General features: G+C 44.9%; 1 long non-coding RNA gene across 2 annotated transcripts in view; it reads right to left on the bottom strand.

Annotated features, from left to right (window-relative positions):
• LOC306939626 overlaps nucleotides 1-12,562 on the bottom strand; it is an 82,112-nt gene that overhangs the window by 44,897 nt on the left and 24,653 nt on the right. Inside the window, exons 1-2 of one of the 2 annotated variants that reach the window (XR_013791897.1) lie at nucleotides 12,135-12,471; nucleotides 10,520-10,570 (exon numbers count right to left, since the gene is read on the bottom strand). This is a non-coding gene — a long non-coding RNA (uncharacterized lncRNA). Of the gene's footprint in view, nucleotides 1-10,519; nucleotides 10,571-12,134; nucleotides 12,472-12,562 lie in introns of those variants that run through there. The other variant, XR_013791896.1, reaches the window with a different exon arrangement.

Genomic DNA, 12,562 nt, shown 5'->3' with positions numbered 1-12,562 from the left:
ATAAAACGCTGAGGAACGCTCAGCATGGAGGGTTTTTCCCCCGCTGTACTTCCAGTGTTCAATACATCATATTACGGTAAGAAAACGGGTGGTCCGGAACTCCCCTTTAAATTATTGTACCATCAGGGATTTTCGAGTTGAAATAAATGTTTGAAATGAAAATGAAATGAAATGAAGAGGTGACAGGCTGAAAGGTGGTGTTCAGGCGACTTCAGCTTTCTTGAAGGGCTTTAATGTCCCGTGTGATACAGAATCATATAGTTCTGCTTGTCATGCTGTGGTATAAACTGCACACAGGAACAAACTGTTACAGAGCAGATAGTGTTCTGTCCAAACAATGGCTCTTCCTGAGTGTGTGTGTGTGTGCGTGCGTGCGTGCGTGCGTGCGTGCGTGCGTGCGTGCGTGCGTGCGTGCGTGCGTGCGTGCGACGTGCGTGCGTGCGTCTGTGTGTCTGTGTGTGCGTGTGTGTGTGTGACATGTGGAGATGGCTGATTTATCTTGTATGCATTCATTACAGTTGCACAACTGTTGTGTAGTCACACCTAGCTCTGAGCCCAATAAGTTTCACTCAGGCCAGGTGCGACTGCTTAAATCAGCCATCAACCATCCTACACAAGCCATTCCAACGAACCGCATCATTTCATAACCAACAGCACAGCAGAAAATCAGCGGCGCACCGTGTTAAAGATGCACACATGCCAAAACAGTCCAGTTATGTCAAAGCCCCTGGCAACAGAAGTAGTCGCATGCAGTGTGTGTGGCGTAATTAAGCAAGGCAAGAAAAGACAGGCATATAGGAGGGGATGACACAAAGATGCCCCTGATACTCTGGCATTGGCACTGACAGCATTCCCTCTGACAGCTCCATCTTGGCGGTCGCCGCAGCAACTCTTACGTCTCCTGACATGTGCCTGACTCATCCCTATACCTCAATTCGGGGCTTCCTCAACGTGACAGGAGCGAACCGAGGGAGGGAGCGAGGGAGGGACAGGAGGAGAGGTGGAGGTGGGTGGTAGGGATACTGAGCCACGGTGCTGATGATGGACAGTGCTGGTCGGGATAACAGCAAGAGTGTTCAGAAGCATTCAACAGGTCACTTGTTATGAGATGTATCATCGGTAGTGACCAGGAGAGATGATACGATGAGAGCGACAGTGCGATGGAGGTGGTGTGCGTGTGTGTGCATGCGTGTGCGTGATGGAGGTGGTGTGTGTGTGCACGTGCGTGCGTGCATGTGAGAGAGAGAGAGAGAGAGAGAGAGAGAGAGAGAGAGGGGTGGAATGGGGGGTACTTACTTATAGTCTACGTTCAGACTGACTGCCCAGATTTTTTGCATATCCAGATTAGAATCAGTTTAGTTTTTATCAAGTCTGAACAAAAAAAAGAAGAAGAAGAATCAGATTCTGTCCACATTCCTATGTGGTTTGAAATGTGAATCAAATCAGATTTCTAAGGACATCTAAGATTTCTCAATCTGGACACTCGGACACCGAAGCCTGATTGATACCTCATACTACAATGCCAAAAACTGCAAATTTAAATCTACAAGTTCAGAAGGCGTTACGTGATCTTTTAGATCTGCTATTTTCGGCGAGTGACACTGCCAGGACAGAGTATAAATTGTGCAAATTGTGTCATAAAAGTCATTACCCCCAACAACCCATGCAGACAGGTCAGCGATGTCTGAATGCACAAATCCGATACTTTCAAATAACAGTGTGGGACAGTAGGAGGTCTTATAAAGAACGAGAAACAAATCAACGTTCGCCTGCAGTCTGAACAAAGCCTTATATAGTCACTTGCTGATTATGAGCAGATGGAAGGGTGGGAATGAAGATCATCTAAAGAATTCATCTAACTCATGCTTGTATTTAGAAGCGGACGACAAACAGACTGAAAAAGTGGCAGTCCTACAGTGTATAAAAGTAACATTATACCTTGTGGGTTTGGGCTAATTCGATTCTCATCAGCGCCGCTACAGGGAGAGGTTTACAGCAGTGGTTCCCAAAGTGGAGTTCGGGGACCCCCAGGGGTCCTTGAGGGAGTTCCAGGGGGTCCCCAGCTAAATGATAGTTAGGAACCAAATGGACCCTTATGGGTCTGTAACTCAGAGAGTGTATCAATGGAACCAAATGGACCCGCTCTGAGAGTTAAATTAAGTTTGATTTTACTATGTATTGCGGTCCCAGAGATATAAATGCCATTAAATAGGGGGCCGTAGCCTAATTCAGGTCAAACTGGGGGCCCTAGAGCGGGAAAAATCTTCTCTTATGGGGGTTTTTGGCATGTATTTCCAAATGGGGTGTCCGCATGCTAATGAGTATCATTTTGGGGGTCCTTGACATGAAAAAGATTGGGAACCACTGGTGTACAGAGGTCCTCTGCCTTCAGCAGCGATTGAGTTAACGTCCCGACGCTTCCATCTCATCCTCCCCCCTCTCGTTTTGCAGTGACTTGTGAGCTTGATTTATCTGATGGAAGGAATTCTGCACAGGGCTCTGGTGCTGACGGTATCCCTATACTGTAACCTTTTACCCCTGCCAGATGTTCCTCTCCCAAAACACGATAATGTTCACGGTCAAATCCCCGTGCAAACATATCAAATGGTTGCTGCGTGTTTACGTGGGCCGTGGCCCGCCAAAAAGTGACAGAGACGGTGACTCAAGTGTTGGAGGGAAGCAATCAAGATAAAAGGAGGGGGGGGGAGTAGATAACACTGACATGTATGCCCAGAGAGACACACATACACATGCAGTACATGGTATAGGCAGAGACACAGACATATGGGCACAGATGTAGACACATACAGGCACAAATGAGGACATATAATATTAACTCATAAACTAACTGTGAAAAAAGCGACACTCCAAAATAAAAGATGCAAGACTGGCCCAGATGCAATTTCTCATGTTTATTTGAGACCGCTGGCGCATTTCGGCAAACAGCCTTCTTCAGAGCAGACAAAAAAGACCTATAATACTATGGCAAAATAGCTATCTATAAATGCACCAAGTCTCTGTACGTCTGTCTGTGTGTAATCCACGTAACTCGAGAACCGTTTACTCCACCGACTTCAAATTCGACACACTCGTTCCACACCCCCAGAGGGAGTGCAGTGCCCGTTGTCGAGTCGGTCGGACCCACGGTTGTCCAGAACCGCCCCAAAAGAGCCTCTGCCCGGGCTCTGGACAGGGCCCCTGCCCAGGGTCCATGCATATATATGAATCTGGCCTGTTCTGACCTCACAACACGGGCACCATAATAATAATAATAATAATTTCCACTCTTCTGGGCTATTTTTGTCACTGTACATTTGCACATACTGTATGTGAAAATGTTCCTCGCAATTAACCGTCCTAACAAGTTTAAAGTAGATAGAACTGTCACCGACACGGACATATAATAACAGACAGATAGAGGCACATGCAGACGCAGACACAAATGTCAGAAAAGCATATGGTTGGGAGGCCGAGGACAATCAGGACATAGTGCCATCAGCTGTTGACATCCGGATGAACTGCAGGAGGTCACAGATGAATAGTGAGGTAACTCCCTCTAATGTTCTAATGGGTCTTAGAGTTCAACGGTTTGTCTGAACTCTCTCTTAATTGATGAATAGCATAGCATGTCTGCTTTCTCTTCGGGAATTACATTTTTTTAATTCAATGGCTGGTTCAACAAACGTTGGAGAATTGGTCTAGCCATATAAGTTGCTTTAGTTATCTACTGTAGAAAATGTAAATGGCCTTACAGGGGCTGCCCATGACGACGGCCCATCATTCCGACATCCCGAAATGGTCAGGGTAGTGTGAGGTTATTATTAAAGTTACTGTAGGCTTAGTTAAGTTGACACTATAGTACCATGCAACATCACACTGCTTGCGATGCCTAGTTGTAACACACACAGTAGGCGAATGGGAATACAGGGTAGTAGACATTCACACATTGACAGCGAAGTCAGCCACGCAATACACCAACCAGCTCATTGGGAGACGTTTGGCATTTGACCGCATGTACGTTCCAGCCAGCAAAGCCAAAGTTCCAGATCTCCAACAGTGCACCGCCACTGAGGGTTCCACTTGGCTGAGCAATTGCTGGAAGGCAACACACAGCCCACCGGGGAGAGGGGTGAGAGAGAGAGAGAGAGAGAGAGAATGCAGAGGGAGGGAGAGAGACACATAGGCAAGATGGAGCTCTGTCCAGGCCCTGACGGCTTTGACAGTCTCAGCCAATATTTGTCACTTTCAGTGTGCATGAATTCTTGATTTGATGTGCCTTAATTGATTCAGCTCTGCCTGGCAGTGTCGTCCGTGTGTGTCTCTCTCTCTCTCTCCCCCCTCCCCCCTCCCCCCTATCGCTCTCTCTTTCAATGGATGTGGAATAGGAATGGAGATAAATGGATGAAGGGAAGAGGGGCAGCCGGCTATGATGCCCTCTCCGTGACCTCTTCCATGACACTATGAGCTCCAAACAGCAGACACGACGGAGGATCAAGTGCTTCAAAGTGAGCCAGGCAAAGATAAAATCCAACAGGCCCCTTGGATGATGGATGCTTCTTTTCTTTTGCAGGAAAAAGCCATCATGTTGGTGGCTGGTGACAGGGGGCAACATGACACCTGGGTTTTGGAGTGCATGCCCAGCCCAAGTCACATGATGGGAGGTCAAAAGAGACATGGGGTCCGGGGACCGGCAGGGGTCGTTGACATGGTTCCAGCGGGGTCCCCAGCTAAAATGATTGATAGTTAGGGTCCATTTGTACCATTTGTACAGTCCATTTGTACAGTCTCAGAGACCTTGTATATGGGGTAATGTAGGGGTGCCAGAGATATACAATCATATCAAATGAGGGTTTGTGGCCTAATTGTGTTTCAAATTGGGTGTCCTTGACATTAGAGAATCACTGCTGTACAGCCCAGATTGATACCAATAGTGTTTGATCATGTTCAATCTGGTGGACACACGTTGTGACTTCTGTCTACTTATGTTGAATAACTGTCATTCTATATGCCTGCAGATAGTGAACTGCAGGGTTTGATTTGAGAGCAGGACATTTGAAATTGTTTCCTTCAAAGTTCCATGTTCAATGCAGAGAGAAACTCTGCCAAAATGTATTTCACTTACTTCATTTTTATATGACAAACACAAGCCTCAAGTGGTTTCCACTAAAACCTGATGCCCTTCAGCCAAATTAATGGTGAATGAATGGTCAATGCTGAAGGACATGAACGCCCATACTGTATGAATGAATGGTGAATGAATGGTGAATGAATGGTCAATGAATGGTCAATGAATGGTGAATGAATGGTGAATGAATGGTCAATGCTGAAGGACAGCCAAATGAATGGTGAATGAATGGTGAATGAATGGTGAATGAATGGTGAATGAATGGTGAATGAATGGTCAATGAATGGTGAATGAATGGTGAATGAATGGTCAATGAATGGTGAATGAATGGTGAATGAATGGTGAATGAATGGTGAATGAATGGTCAATGCTGAAGGACATGAACGCCCATACTGTATGCGGGGTACAGTATGTGTCTGTGCGTGTATCTGTGTGTGTGAGCGGCACTCGCACGTCTGTGTGAGACTCCGTGCATGTGTGTGTGTGTGTGTGTGTGTGCGTGCGTGCGTGCGTGCGTGTGCGTGCGTGTTTGTGTGCGCGCGTGCTGTATGTGTGAGCGGGTTTCTCATACACTGAGAAACTCATATTTTAAATGTGTTATATTAGAACTATCCCCTTTAAATATGAGTGTTTATCACCGCAAGTCCCAGCACCCCTTTCCCACACAATAAAATCAGAAGTTAATCCAACTCCGACTGTAAAATGATAAAATAAAGAAAAAAGAGAGTAAAACCTTTTACTCTACAGAGTATGGCGCAACAACTTTACATTCTTGTACTTATAGGCTGACGCTTAAGTAAAGCTTTTACATTTCCTGTCATTTTTCTTTTGAACCAAGAGAAATGACGTCCAACACTCCGTGTACCTCAGAAGAGCGATTCACCGCAGAAACACCTCAATATATGTAAAGGCTCTTCCGTGCTTTTTGCAGAAAGCATAATTCTACTTTATCTGCTGTTTCATGTTGGACCCACTCAAGTGGCATGAGACACCTTTAATCTCAAGCCAAGATTCCCTTCTTCATGATGAGTTGTGGGCAACACTCAAGCAGAACAGCCCAGGGAGGTGCACTTTCTTCACAATAAACTACAGACGGGCTGAGCTGCGCCTGTCAGCTTAAAATTTAAATGCATACTTGATTGCTTTTAAAGTAAGTGCCACTGATATCTTGCCATTGTGCTAAGTCTCCCCTGACGGGTGGGTGGGTGTGTGTGTGGGGAGGGGCTATTTCAGTGTAATACAGATATAATGTATGCACATCAGAGGAAAAAGTTCAGGCTGAATTATACTTTGTCGTGCGGCGGTTTCGTGTTTAAAATAACCGATATACAAGCTCACAACGCGCCGCGGATGTGCGCGACACCGATGTAGGGCAGAGCATACAATTGACATTACACTTGCCGTTCTCTTCAGAAGAGCATCCTCTGTTATCAGCTCCACCCTTCCCCCCGACCCACTCTTGCGCATTATGTGTCTGTGCTGATGTCACATTGATTATGCTGATCGTAAACTGCCTTTGTTTTTCCCTCGCTCCCCCCTGTCAGTCATCCGTCTACAGGGATGAGCGTAAGTCACACTAAAAGCAGCCTTTTCCATGTTTGCCCGCAAATTTGGATTGTTCTGCGGGTAAAGGCGGTCCCCACGGAGGTCGAGGCGACTCCTATTTCCCTTTGCACTCCAGCATATTAATTGCTTTTTAATGTTTCCCTTCTCTCCTGAATGTTGTCGCGTATAAACAAATCAACAAGAATAAGTTATTTTTCTCTCTTGTTGTGGGCCACGACCAAGACTAAAAGGGTACAGCCACTGAATAATCCATGTACGATGCATTGGAATGAAGATTTCAAGGACTTGGAATGGGAGTCCATTTGGTTTTCCTTCTGTATACTCTCCCAAGTGTCCTTTAGTCCCAATGGGTGTGTGTGTGTGTGTGTGTGTGTGTGTGTGTGTGTGTGTGTGTGTGTGTGTGTGTGTGTGTGTGTGTGTGCGTGCGTGCGTGCGTGCGTGCGTGCGTGCGTGCGTGCGTGCGTGCGTGCGTGCGTGCGTGCGTGCGTGCGTGCGTGCGTGCGTGCGTGCGTGCCACGCAGAGAGGGAGTATGGTGTGAGTTAGGACAGCAAGATGTAGTGTTGATCCAACTAATCCAAAAAGCGTTATGACAATGTCAGCTCCTTTATGCCTCATATTTTCTCTATCTACACCAACTTCTGTACCAATTAGATTTAGCATTAATATTTAATCTAGCTCTCTGCCTTTCAGATTAAGCTTTCTATTATGCTGGAATTTTGTATACGTTTTCAACTTTAAACCAGAAGATAATGCTATTATTATAATGACATGTCACAAAACATACTGTCACATAACATACTGTGTTAAACATCCATAATATGTTAGTATGTTATGTGAAACCAAATTTCTTTTCAGCTTCAACTAAAGAAATTCAACCATATTTATATTATAAATATGGTTGAATTTCTTTAGTTGAAGCTGAAAAGAAATTGGGTTTGTCACTGACAACTTACAAGCATTTATGATGAATGCATTAAAACGAAATTGACATAATTACAACCACAGATTACTATGAAAACCTGCAAAACCCGCCCGTCCGTCCGTCAGTCGGTCACTGAAAAGTGACCGACTGACGGATTTTGATTCGGATTTTCTGACCACTGAATAGATTTTTCCAAAAGAAAACTCATTCAAATCAAAATACACATTGAGCCGGCTGCAACCATTTATGATCAACCAACCATCATCTACAATGTGCGAGCATGTTTTGCAGACATGTCTTTTTTGACTAGGGTGTGTCCGTCTGTCTGAAGCAAAACCGCCGCGCCACACTTTGCATGCACGCTGCCAGTGGGCCACAGATGTACCGCCATCATTTTTCATACAGCTGTGAACGCGTTGAAAACCTCCCAAATTTGGAGACATACATCATAGATATGCCAAAGACGACTGTGGTAATAGATGGCTTATGTCACGGGCTGGGATCCACTTTGTGCCACACCATTTCTATGTGGATCCTGTCCTGGGATCCACACCTGTGAGAGGAGGTCAAAAGGGAGTGAGTGTAGCAGAGTGGCTCACAACCTCAGCCTATTGACCTAAAAGACTAATATGTCTCCCAGATAATAGGGATGTCCCTTTAGTCTACTCTACTCACTCCAGTGGTTAAGATGTTAGCTTTCCAGGGCGTTACACAAGAACAATGACTTCCATTTCAGTATGCTAACCTTCCAAGAAAAAGAGAGGCTGTAGAGACAGTTTCTATAAGCTTGGAATCCCCATCAATGATGTCATTGGTAGGCAATTTCGGAACTGTCCATAGAGTCGCAGAGTGGATAGCTGTAAATTGTGCCAACTTATAAGCATGAGCATGAGCATTAGTGAGCACCAAAATGGACGCTTATACTTACAAGCGTATAGGTCCCTATAGTGCCTCATAAGTCTGTTTTTACACTCAGCATTAAGGTCTCATTGAGAACTTTACTGTATTATAACATATTTCTCCTCTAATGTTTCTAGATGATGAAATAGCATAAGTCTGAGGAGTTTACTCTAAAGTGAGTTATGTGAAAATGCGCTATTGAACAATTCTCAGGCTCCAGATGCTGTGCTGCCGCTGCTTGCTATCCTGTAATGTAAACGACAAGCTCTTGATGCAATGAGTCTACACTGAGTTCTCACTGCAAGAGATGTGATGCACAGATGCAGTAAGTACTATACATACTTCACAGAAAGTCTAACCGACAACAGACAAATGCCAATATATGTACATACTGCCACCGAACCCTTCTATGTTCTGAATGCCAGAGTCCACCCACTCAGAAATCTGATCAATTAAAGATGGAGTGCCACAATTTTTCCACAATTCTTCCAGTTTTTCATGTGTCTATGAGGTGACAGTACTTCATTAGACACGCTGGGGTCGTTTTTATGTGCAATGGTGTATTAACTTTGTATTTAGGGTTTCTTCCTGGAGGCTGAACGCTTGACAGTCAAACGGGCCAATGAAATAAACAGTAATATAGTGACACTATCACACTATCAGCCCCTCCCCTAACCCCTCCCCCTTTATCATACAATTACAGCTGTGGGTGCGGCTTCAGTTCAGGTGAATCACCACCCATCACCACCCACCAGGCAAACCAGGCATACTTAATGAACTGGTGGGCGTGCCCACATAAAAACAACATTTTAACAAATACTGTACACCTTTTTGAAAAAATAAATAAAAACTTATATAACAATAAGACCTGATGATCAAGTTTTAAGGTGGAAAAAAATCACGGCACTCCATCTTTAATCTATCCAACAACAACAACAATCAGTCGCTCAAGCCAATGAATAAGTATACATCCAGAGATGGAACCAGTGGCTGCAGTACCTGGATATTCTGACGTGCTGTGGGGAATTCTTAGGTATATGGGGCTTCTGCCATTTCTTGCGATATGCTGTCACTGCTGCCATAATGAAGCCAGGGGGAATGTGGAAAATAACTAACAACTAAATATATCACGCCTACCTCAAACATCTGATCAACTGCTGGTCAATCACAGTAGCTGAGCTACTTCTGCTAGTCGGAACATCTCAGAGGCGCAGAACAGCCGGACTTCTGAAACCGAAGTTCTGAATGACGTCATTTGAGGTATGCAGCTATTAAGTCCGCACCGAGTCTTTACTGGATGAGAAGTGATGTAAGAAGAGAAGAGAAGTAAGTAATACATTGTGTGTGTGTGTGTGTGTGTGTGTGTGTGTGTGTGTGTGTGTGTGTGTGTGTGTGTGTGTGTGTGTGTGTGTGTGTGTGTGTGCACGCACGCACATTTCAAAACCCAAATTGTTAGTCGAGAGTACCAACTGATTTGTGGTTGTGCAGTGTGCGTGCGTGCACATGTGCGCTCACACACACAGACATACTCCATATTTGTGTGTGTGCGTACAACACGTGCCGAGCAAGAAATATTGGGCAGGGTGAGGAGCACACAGGGTGCAGGGGGGGTCATCGCTGAGCGTTTGGGGGCTTGAGTTACAGGGCCAGCATCTGCCATCCGGCCATCAGGCCCTCATATCCATCACTGGGCCCATGGTGTGGCGCAGCCCGGCGTTTGTAAAAACACCCAGAGGAAATGGAGTCTCTGGGCCAGACAAGAATAAAATTAGCTTGATGACTAAGTTCCTCCTTGGGCTCCGGCGGGAATAGAACTCTGCCATTTGTTTTCATTACTTCCCTTGGCTGTAGAATGGGGTACTATGTGTGCATGTGCGCGCGTGTTGTGTGTGTGTGCATGCGCGTGTGCGTGTGAGGGTGTGCGGGTGTGTGTGTGTGTGTGTGTGTGTGTGTGTGTGTGTGTGTGTGTGTGCATGCATGTGCGTGCGTTTGCTCATTTCCTCACCACATCCATGATGCGTGTCGCCATCCTTCTCATCAGCCAAAGATGATTGCACTGCAAAGAAGGAAAAAAAAGTGGCCGTTTTGTCATTTCCAGTATGGTATGGGTTTAATCAAAGATATTCTCTTGTAAATACACCACTTTGATTCCAATGCTTCTTGCATGTGTAATATCTGCACTCGGTCCACAGAGGTGACTTTATTTATTATTTGGAATCGTTCCACCTACGCTCTTGGCATTATATTGGCTTTGGCCACTTTATTGCGTTTGCCTCGGAATATCTTGTAAACGGGCAAAGGTTATAAAAATTGATCTGCCGCATGAATGTGTTTTCATTCGTTCTCATTGCTATGACCTAAGCAGCTCTTGCAGAACCAAATGTGTCACCACCGGCACAGTAAAATCATCGGTGTTAATTTAACTCCAAAGAATGTACTGCACAAAAACGGAAACAAATGGACCCGGTTGAACCTTTTGGTTACATTTGTACACTCCTCAGAGTCCAATTAATACCCAGGATTTGAGAGTGATATTTTGAGTAGCCGAGGTGGAATTCAAAAATTAAAAACATACAGTAGCAAGCCTTGAGGGACCTGTCTCATGCCATATCACTTTAGGGCAGTGGTTAAAAAAGTACTCACATGTTGTAACACTAATAATGCTGTCAGAGTTCTTCAGAATAAAGGCACTATATAGTGCTAAGCAGAGGGGCAGATTTTATTCTGAAAAGCCACGCCTTCCATTTCCCCCCAAAACCGGGAGGTATAATGTTCCATTACTACCTCGCGTAGAATTTGAGACTTGTAGTGCTGCACATGCTCAGATGCCCTCTAGGCCGCACACAGAAGCCTGTGAACATAGACATTTCGTGCATAGATGTGCCACGCAATGGTAGGCCTCAGGCCTGAGGCCTGGTATGGTAGGCCTCAGGTCTACCATTCTGAAATTTTATTTAATAATATTTGGACTGCTGGACAGCTGACAGTAGGCTCTCTTTACTCTTAAAAAAAATAAAAAAATAAAAACCATACCAGGCCTAGAGGGCATCTGAGCATGTGCAGCACTACAAGTCTTACACCATATATGCGTTTGGGAAATCCAGCCAATAGCAACATTTGTTGGCCCGTAAACAAGGAAGTGAACGGCTGCGCGCCTGTGTCCAGGAGCTCTGTTCAAGACGTTGCCTAGCAACGGGAGCTGTCAAAAAATGGATTACAGCAACGTCCGAGGCACCCCACGGTTTTAATTGAGAGGACGTGTATACACGTTTTTAGCATCATAGGTGTTAAGTAAAAGTATCAATACTGCAATGTAGAGATAATCTGTAAGTATTACAAATGTACTTGAGTAAAAGTACAAAAGTATTGGCATAAAAAAATATTTTCTTTCCCCAGCTATCCGTATATATACGGACCCCAACGTATACTCTGTGCAGGGCCGGTTGGGACCTAGGTGGCACTGCAAGCGAGATCCGTAGCGGCCGCCACACACGTGCGTGCATGTGCGTGCATGTGCGATTTTGGGTATCTCCCGGTTATATAGTCGAATTCTAAGACATCAGGCACGGTTCTAACCGTCCTAGGCTATACCCATCTATCCTATTTTATTTTTAACTTACCAATTTTTGTTGAGTGATGCTTGGAGTTGGAACTTGGACGCCTTATGCTTGCACTTTGCAGGCACAAGTAAAAGCCACGCTGGATCGCTGGACGCACTTTAATTTAATTAATTAATTCGGCATCGCCATCATCATCCCCTCTGTCAATTATTATTAGTCCTTTTCCATCTGCAAACAACTCGAACAACTCGAACTCGAAGTGAGCCAACTCTTGGTCCGAGAGTAACTTTACAACTCCTTTTAACGTTCAACTCAGTTTTCAAACGTCCACACTAATCCTCATCGCCAATGTTGTGTGCCTAACTTATAACTTATTAGTTAGTGCAGACTGCATTGAGTCATATACACACAAAGCTTTTTTCATTCATGTGTGTCTCTACAGTACACAATTCTGTTACCTGCTTCCTGGTACCTGTTTCTGGTCATGT

This window comes from Electrona antarctica, assembly GCF_951216825.1.
Source record: "Electrona antarctica genome assembly, chromosome: 16".
NCBI classification, from domain to species: domain Eukaryota; kingdom Metazoa; phylum Chordata; class Actinopteri; order Myctophiformes; family Myctophidae; genus Electrona; species Electrona antarctica.
Note: the sequence above shows the minus strand (reverse complement) of the source record. Positions and strands in the feature narration are given on the sequence as shown.